This window comes from Theobroma cacao, chromosome 7 (assembly GCF_000208745.1).
Source record: "Theobroma cacao cultivar B97-61/B2 chromosome 7, Criollo_cocoa_genome_V2, whole genome shotgun sequence".
In the NCBI taxonomy this organism is placed as follows: Eukaryota; Viridiplantae; Streptophyta; class Magnoliopsida; order Malvales; family Malvaceae; genus Theobroma; species Theobroma cacao.
The window spans coordinates 6802382-6810869 of record NC_030856.1 but is presented as its reverse complement, the minus strand read 5'-3'; the positions used below and the strand labels follow the sequence as shown (position 1 = coordinate 6810869).

Below are 8488 nucleotides of genomic sequence, written 5' to 3'. Positions count from 1 at the left end.
GTTCGATTTAAAAATTGAAATTCCTAAACTTAATCTAGGCTCGACCTATCTCACAACAGGTTCGATTTAAAAATTGAAATTCCTAGACTTAATCTAGGCTCGACCTATCTCACAACAGGTTCGATTTTAAAAATTGAAATTCCTAGACTTAATCTAGGCTCGACCTATCTCACAACAGATTCGATTTAATTCTTTAATGCTAACTTAATTGGATTAACATGAAATGAAAAGACTTAAATCCTTCCATTAAAGTTTTACAATCTCAACATTTTAGGTCAAGTGAATTTCGACCTTCAAAGCTTGGGACATGAATTAATTTTGATTCTTGTCGAGTGCATGGCTAGGCATGTATGCATGATTGACATGATGAAATGTTTTCATGTTTACGATTCATTAAGGTTCCAAGACCCTTCTCTTGCTTCATCCGATTTTTCACTGTAGCTTTTAATGACCTTCGTCTTGTGCCTTTCTTCTAGTAACTCCGGATTTTCCCTAAGCACCTTTTCTTTTGACATTTGATTTTGCCCCAAGTTTAAGGCTCCGCCATTCTTTTTCTTCGTTATTAAGTCTTTTGCTGAACAATGAGTATAATTTCTTACTTAATTAGTTTATTTCTTTTACTAGTCATCATTCATTTCTATGACAATCACTATGTGAATCATGGGATGGTGAATAACGAAAGGGTTAAAATAAAGAGGCGAAGAAGAATTTCATATATATGAGGAATCAAATAATTCAAGGCAAAAAGAATTTACAGGGCAAACATTAGATCTTTAAGTAATGAACACTCAGACCACTAAGAGAAAACAATCTAATATTCGACTTCAAGAATTGTCCTTGATTGATGCTTTGAGCAAATCTGTAGGTTGCAGACTCCCTAGCTTCCCCTATTTTGTGAGATTGCGGAGCTCCATTCATGGTGTATTTTTACCTCAATCTTGTGTCCCGTTTAGGCTGACATCCTCAAATTCCATTCTAACTTCCTGCTTTTTGGCCTCAAGCCGCCCTTTTCGGGTTTTCAACATGAGCCTCCTCTTTTAGATACAAGCTGCCCTTTTCGGGTTTTCAGCACGAACCCCTTCCTTTTTTTTTTAAGCATAGTACTTTTTCACCGCATCCGCATTTATCGAATTAGGCAGATCTCCCCCATCCATGTAAGCCAAAATCAAAGCTCCTCCTGAAAAAGCCTTCTTTACCACGTATGGCCCTTCCCAATTCGGCATCCATTTCCCCTGAAAATCAGTTTGATTAGGGAGTATTCTTTTGAGAACCAACTCTCCTTCTCGGAACTGCCTGGGATGAACTTTTTTCTCGTATGCTCGCATCATCCTTCGTTGGTACATCTGGCCATGACAAAGAGCCGTTAGCCTTTTTTCCTCAATCAGATTCAACTGTTCGTAGCGGGAGCGGACCCACTCAGCATCTTCCAATTCCGTTTCCAACAACACCCTCAATGATGGGATTTCTACTTCAACAGGTAGAACTGCTTCTGCACCGTATACTAATGAGTACGGAGTTGCCCCGGTGGAGGTACGCACAGAAGTTCGATATGCATGTAAGGCAAAAGGAAGTTTCTCATGCCAGTCTTTATAAACTTCAGTCATCTTTTCGACAATCTTTTTGATGTTTTTGTTGGCTGCCTCTACCGCTCCGTTCATCTTCGGACGGTAAGTTGTCGAGTTATGATGCTTGATCTTGAATTTAGCGCAAACATCCTTCACCATCGCACCATTCAAATTGCTTGCGTTATCCGTAATGATCCTTTCTGGAAGCCCATACCGACATATGATCTCCTTTTGGATGAACCTGCACACCACCTTTTGTGTCACATTGGCATAGGAAGCTGCTTCTACCCATTTCGTGAAATAATCAATGGCCACCAATATGAATCGATGTCCATTAGAGGCTTTTGGCGTAATAAGTCCAATCACGTCCATTCCCCACATTGAAAATGGCCAAGGTGCCGTGAAAACGTGCAATGGGGCTGGTGGAGCATGGATTCTATCAGCGTATACTTGACACTTGTGGCATTTTCGAGCAAAGTTTATGCAGTCTGATTCCAATGTCAACCAATAATAACCAGCTCTCATAATTTGTCTAGCCAACATATGTCCATTAGCATGAGCTCCACAAGTTCCTTCGTGGACTTCTTTCATTATTTTGTTGGCTTCCGCAACATCCACACATCTCAAGAGTACTTGATCTCGACTCCTTTTGTAGAGCACTTCTCCGCTAAGGAAGAAACCCATTGCTAATCTTCGAAGAGTTCGCTTGTCATTATCCGTGACATTCTCAGGATATGCCTGATGCTTGATGTATTGCATGATATCATGATACCACGGCTTACCATCAACCTCTTCTTCAACATTCAAGCAGTGTGCGGAGACTTCACGAACTTCTAAATCAAAAGGGCGTACATCGGCCGCCTCTTTTATTTTGAACATCGCTGCGAGGGTGGCCAAAGCATCAGCAATCTGATTCTCTTCTCGAGGCAAATGGTTGAAGCTGATTTCTTTGAACTGTTTGCTTAATTCTGTAACCAGCTTTTTATATGGAACTAGTTTAGGATCTCTAGTTTCCCATTCACCTTTCATTTGACATATCACTAAAGCCGAATCTCCGTAAACATCTATCGCATCAGCCTTCATATCAATTGCTGCTTGTAATCCCAGTACCAACGCCTCATACTCCGCCATATTGTTAGTACAATTGAAATTCAATCTCGCCGTGGCTGGATAGTACTTTCCATTTGGAGAAATCAACACTGCCCCAATTCCGTGCCCCAAAGCATTGGATGCTCCATCAAAATACACCTTCCATGGATTAAGTTCATTGGGACTAACCTCTTCTACATGCAAGACGGCCATCAAATCTTCATCTGGAAAATCGAAACTTACAGATTCATAATCTTCATTAGCTCGATCTGCAAGGAAATCGGCGATGGCGCTCCCTTTGATTGATTTTTGGGACACATACACAATGTCATACTCAGACAATAGCACTTGCCATCGAGCTATTCTTCCGGACAGGCAGGGTTTTTCAAAAATATACTTGATGGGATCTAATTTCGCCACCAACCATGTTGTGTGATACAACATATACTGCCGGAGCCTCTGAGCGGTCCATGCTAGTGCACAACACATCTTTTCGAGCGCAGAATATTTGGACTCATACTCCATGAATTTCTTGCTCAAATAATATACGGCTCGTTCTTTCTTCCCAGTTTCATCATGTTGTCCCAATACACATCCCATAGAATTCTTGTTCACAGTCAAATACAGAATGAGAGGTTTTTCGACCGTCGGTGGCACCAACACCGGTGGATTTGTGAGATATTCTTTGATTTTATCAAAGGCTATTTGACATTCTTCATTCCACTCTCCTGGGTCTCGTTTCCGAAGCAGCTTGAAGATTGGATCACATTTGCAAGTGAGTTGGGATATAAATCGAGCAATGTAATTCAGCCTCCCTAAAAATCCTCTCACTTCTTTTTGCGTTTTGGGAGGTGGTAGCTCTTGAATAGCTCGTATTTTATCCGGGTCCACTTCAATTCCTTTTTCACTTACTATGAACCCCAACAATTTCCCAGAAGTTACACCAAAAGTGCATTTTGCAGGATTCAACTTGAGCTGGAACTTTCGCAATCTCTCGAACAGTTTCTTGAGATTGACAGTATGATCCCTTTCTGTATGAGATTTTGCAATCATGTCATCCACATATACCTCTATCTCTTTATGCATCATATCGTGGAACAAAGCTACCATTGCCCTTTGGTAGGTGGCGCCTGCATTCTTCAATCCAAATGGCATTACTTTGTAACAAAACGTTCCTCACATGGTTATGAACGTTGTTTTTTCCATACCTTTGGGTGCCATCTTAATTTGATTGTAACCAGAAAAGCCATCCATGAATGAGAACAAAGCATGTTTTGCTGTGTTGTCCACAAGAGTATCAATATGTGGCAAAGGAAAGCTATCTTTCGGACTCGCTCTATTCAAATCCCTATAATCGACGCACATTCGAACTTTTCCATCCTTCTTAGGAATTGAAACTATATTAGCCACCCATTCAGGGTACTTAGCCACCTCTAAAAATCCAGCATCGAATTGCTTTTTTCTTTCCTCTTTAATCTTCAGCAACATTTCTGGCTTCGTCCTTCTCAACTTCTGTTTAATAGGCTTGCAATCTGATTCCAAAGGTAACTTGTGAACAACCATGTCAGTATTAGGACTTGGCATGTCCTGATATGACCAAGCAAAAACGTCCACATATTCACGGAGCAATTCTTCTAGCTTCTGCCGTTCATCAGATGACAGCAAGGTGCCAATCTTAACCTCTTTCTTTTCTTTCCCATTTTCGAGGTTAATCATTTCTGTGAGTTCCTGATGAGTTAAAATCTCATTTTCCTCTTGTTCCAACATTCTCGACAAATCAGGGGGTAAGTTATAGTCATCCACCTCCTCTTCATTTTTCAATTCATCAACGTTCGGAATCATCTCAAAATCGATATTCGAATCGTTGTCTAGATTGTCTTCGTGTTCATTATTTAAAGACCTGCAAACAGGTAAAGTTGGACGCGTGTATGGGTAAGTATTTATTAGCTAAAAGAATAGATGAAAGGAAATATGCAAAAAGATTGATGAATTATGAAACACATTATGCATTGTCATTTATTTAAATGATGAAAGTAACAGAAAGCCCTACTTAAACAAGAAATTACTCTTAACACCCTTGGGCATAGGCATTTAGATAAAATTATTCATTACATTTCGGAAGACTTAAAGATGATGGGCAGTTTCGTGGCTGTCCAATTGCTTAGCTCATTTCCTGGCAGTACTGGATACAGCACAGGAATCTTCTCATTAGGTTCTTCATCTCTGATCATATGGATTGATAACTCATCAAATAACCGTAGAACCTGATTGACCTTTGTTGGTGCTTCGAGATGAATGAAACCCGTAGAGCGAAAAGTCTCATATAAGTGTGGGATTGTCCGTTCCCCAAATTCTTCTTCCTTTCCCTCAAGTTGAGCCATCCTTTTAATCTTCTTTCGAGCTGCCAGTTTCCTTATTTCTTCTTTAGTAGGCTTGTACCCCAAACCAAATCTTTCTTCATTTTTTATTGGAGTCAGATGACGGTTGATTCCTTGTAAATTCTTTCCTAACCCAAAACCGGCACGACATCTTTTACCCACTATCTGCTTAACCCCCATTTTAGTTGTTACTGACAAACGAGGAGTCGGTATCACTTTTCTTTCCCCCACATAAGTAGCATTAACAAATTCAAAAGATCTGAAAGAGCATTTTGGGACTTCTTCTGTCGCCTCTACATAGAGAGCAAATGATGGTTGAATAGCCAGTATGTCTTCCTCCGCACATACACTTATCAATTGGCCCTCAGCTATGAATTTAACTTTTTGATGAAGGGAGGATGGTATGGCTCCCGCCATATGAATCCATGGACGCCCTAACAAGCAATTGTATGACGGGGCAATGTCCATGACTTGAAATTGGACCTAAAAAACGCAAGGGTCAATTTTTATTGGTACTTCAATGTCCCCTACCACCTCCCTTGTGGTCCCGTCGAAGGCCCTTACAACCATGTGACTGGTTCTCATGTACGACACATCTATTGGCAACTTGGTTAAAGTAGAGCGAGGCATGACATTTAACGCTGAACCATTGTCAACCAAAACCCTAGGCACGACATGGTCCTTGCATTTGATAGTAATGTACAGAGCTTTGTTACTCCCTCGACCACCCGATGGTATTTCTTCATCATTAAAGGCAATGAAGTTCCCCACTGTGATGTTCCCCACGATAAGGTCTAACTTTTCCACTGATATATCTTGTGCCACATAAGCTTGGTTCAAGACTTTGAGCAGCGTGTTCCTGTGTGCTTCCGAATTCAACAGTAAGGACAACAGTGAGATGCGAGCAAGCATTTTGGTTAATTGTTCTACCACGCTGTATTCACTGTGTTTGATAAACTTGAGAAATTCACCCGCTTCTTTCTCGGTAACAGGATTTTTGACCTTATTGTTCGGAGCAACTACAGATTCGATAACTTGGTCCTTGAAAAAAGTATCTGCTTTCTTCAGGCCTCTCTCTCCTTGTGCAGGTTTCCCTTTTTCAACTCTTTCTGCCATCTCAGGGGAATAACATCGTCCACTTCGCGTTATACCCCCTACTCCAATTAGATCTTCAAAAGATGCTTGGGGGGGGGGGGTATGAAGCTGTGCCCAAAATATTACACTCATAATTCCATGGGACAGCCTTATCACTCTTGTAAGGGAACGGGCTGGGGACTTCGATGGTAATACCACTTCTGATCATAGTAGGGGATGTATCATTCATCGGGCTCCTGTTTTCTTCATAGAAGATGGTGAGAGGTTTAGGTTTGTTCGCCCCGAATGAACTCGATGCCATTTCAGCTGGGGTGTCTTCATTTATGGTTTCGACCAACTCCTCTTCAGCTTCTTCATAAAACTCAATTACCGATGAATCCATCAATCCTTGCAACTTACCACGAAAGCTATCACAATTTTGAATGGAATGCCCAATTGCCCCCATATGAAATTCGCAAGAATAAGCGAGATCATGCCCTAATTCCTTTGTGTTGATGGGTTCTGGAGTGATGACATTTATCTTAGACAACGCCTCAAACACTTCATCCATTGGCGTTTGAATCTCATCAATACTCTTTTTCACCCTTCGAATCATCCCTTCATGTATAGCATTCACAGTTGGTCTTCCATGATTAGGTAACGGGTTTCCATCAACACTCGAACTATCTTTTTTGGAAAAATTTAAAAGTCCTGCCTTAATGAGCGCTTGAACTTTATGTTTTAAAGCAGTACATTTCTCAGTGGAGTGCCCTTGAATTTCAAAATGGTAATCACAATGCGCATTCGGGTCATACCATTTCGGGAAAGGTGGTCGGAGTGGTTCTAAAGGGGTTCGAGCAAGGAGTCGATTTTCTATGAGTTGTGGCAGCAATGTAGTGTAAGGGACTGGAATAGGATCAAACTTTGATCTTTCTAGGGTAGTTTTAGGTCCTCATTGACCATGGCCAGGATTATTGGTTGAAGCTACCGGTCTTGGTGGTGGAGTTTGTGGAAGAACATTGGTCTGAAAGGTTGGTTACGGGGCAGGTTGGTACACATATGGGTTTTGTGTGATGTTGCCTATGTTCGGATAGAAGGGTTGGTATGGGGGGTACGGGTAATATGGGTTAAAGTTGTGGTCTTGTTGGCTGTCGTGAGCGATTGCTTGCACGTCCTCTTCTTTTTTCTTGGGCGTATTCCCTTTCTTTGAGCTAGTAACTTCATGCCTTTCAATTTTTCCACTTTTGATAGCTCATTCTATTATTTCTCCTGATAAGACTAAATCTGCAAAGTTTTTCGTGGCATTGCCGATCAAGCGCTCATAGAATGGAGCTCGGAGTGTGTTTATGAACAATACAGTCATCTCTTTATCAGTGAGAGGTGGCTGTACTTGCGCTGCTGTATCTCTCCACCTTTGGGCATATTCCTTGAAGTTCTCGCTTTGTTTCTTTTCCATAGTCTGCAATGACAACCGATCGGGGGCTAATTCAGCCACATGCTTGTATTGGGCTATGAAGGCTCTTGCTAAGTCTTTCCAAGTCTTAATACGATTTCGATCTAGCTATACGTACCACCGAGCAACTGACCCAGTCAAGCTGTCTTAGAAAAAATGGATCAGTAACTTATCATCGTGAGACTGTGCAACCATCTTCCGACAATACATGGTAATATGTGCCATGGGACATTTTGTTCCGTCATATTTTTCAAATTTCGGAACCTTGAACTTGGCAGGGATCAATACATCTGGGACTAAGCATAGCTCGGTTGCGTCCATGGTACCAAACCTATCAACTCCTTCGATAGCACGAAGACGCTCTTCCAACAGATCGTACTTTTTTTGGTCTTTTTCATTTTTTCCTGTTTGTGACGAGTCTTTTCTTAGTTTCTCTTGTTCTTTTGGATCGTCTAAATCTGGGACGTGTATTGGTTCAGTAGGATTTATCCCAGAATATGGCCCAAATTGCCCATGAGTCGGTTGATGGCCCATCAAAGGTGGCGCATAAACGGAAGGCATCATTTGAGGGTGGACCCTTTGAGAGGTTTGGGCATGTGGTGGAGTGAACCCTGGGGGATAGGGTGGGTCATCCTTTTGGTTTCCACTGTCTTGAGCTGGTGGGTTTTCTGACGGAGCTGGCTCTTCGATCACTCTTTTTCCTTTACTGAAACTCATCATCAATTCCATCATCTGTGCTAACTGTTCTCTCATTTCTTCCTGAGCTCTTTCCATTCTGTCCATTCGCTCTCTTTGTTCTTCTTCCATGATCCTTGCTCGCTGACGCGTATTATGAACACGTTGGTCACTTGGCTTAGGTGGTCGAGCTATTTTGGAACCTTATTGTAATCATAAACATGAATTAGATGCGTATTCGATGCATGAATGAA

The 8488-nt window shown here is 41.5% G+C and overlaps 1 pseudogene; it reads right to left on the bottom strand.

The window, feature by feature from the left end:
* Positions 1092 to 8366, bottom strand: LOC108662743 (annotated as a pseudogene).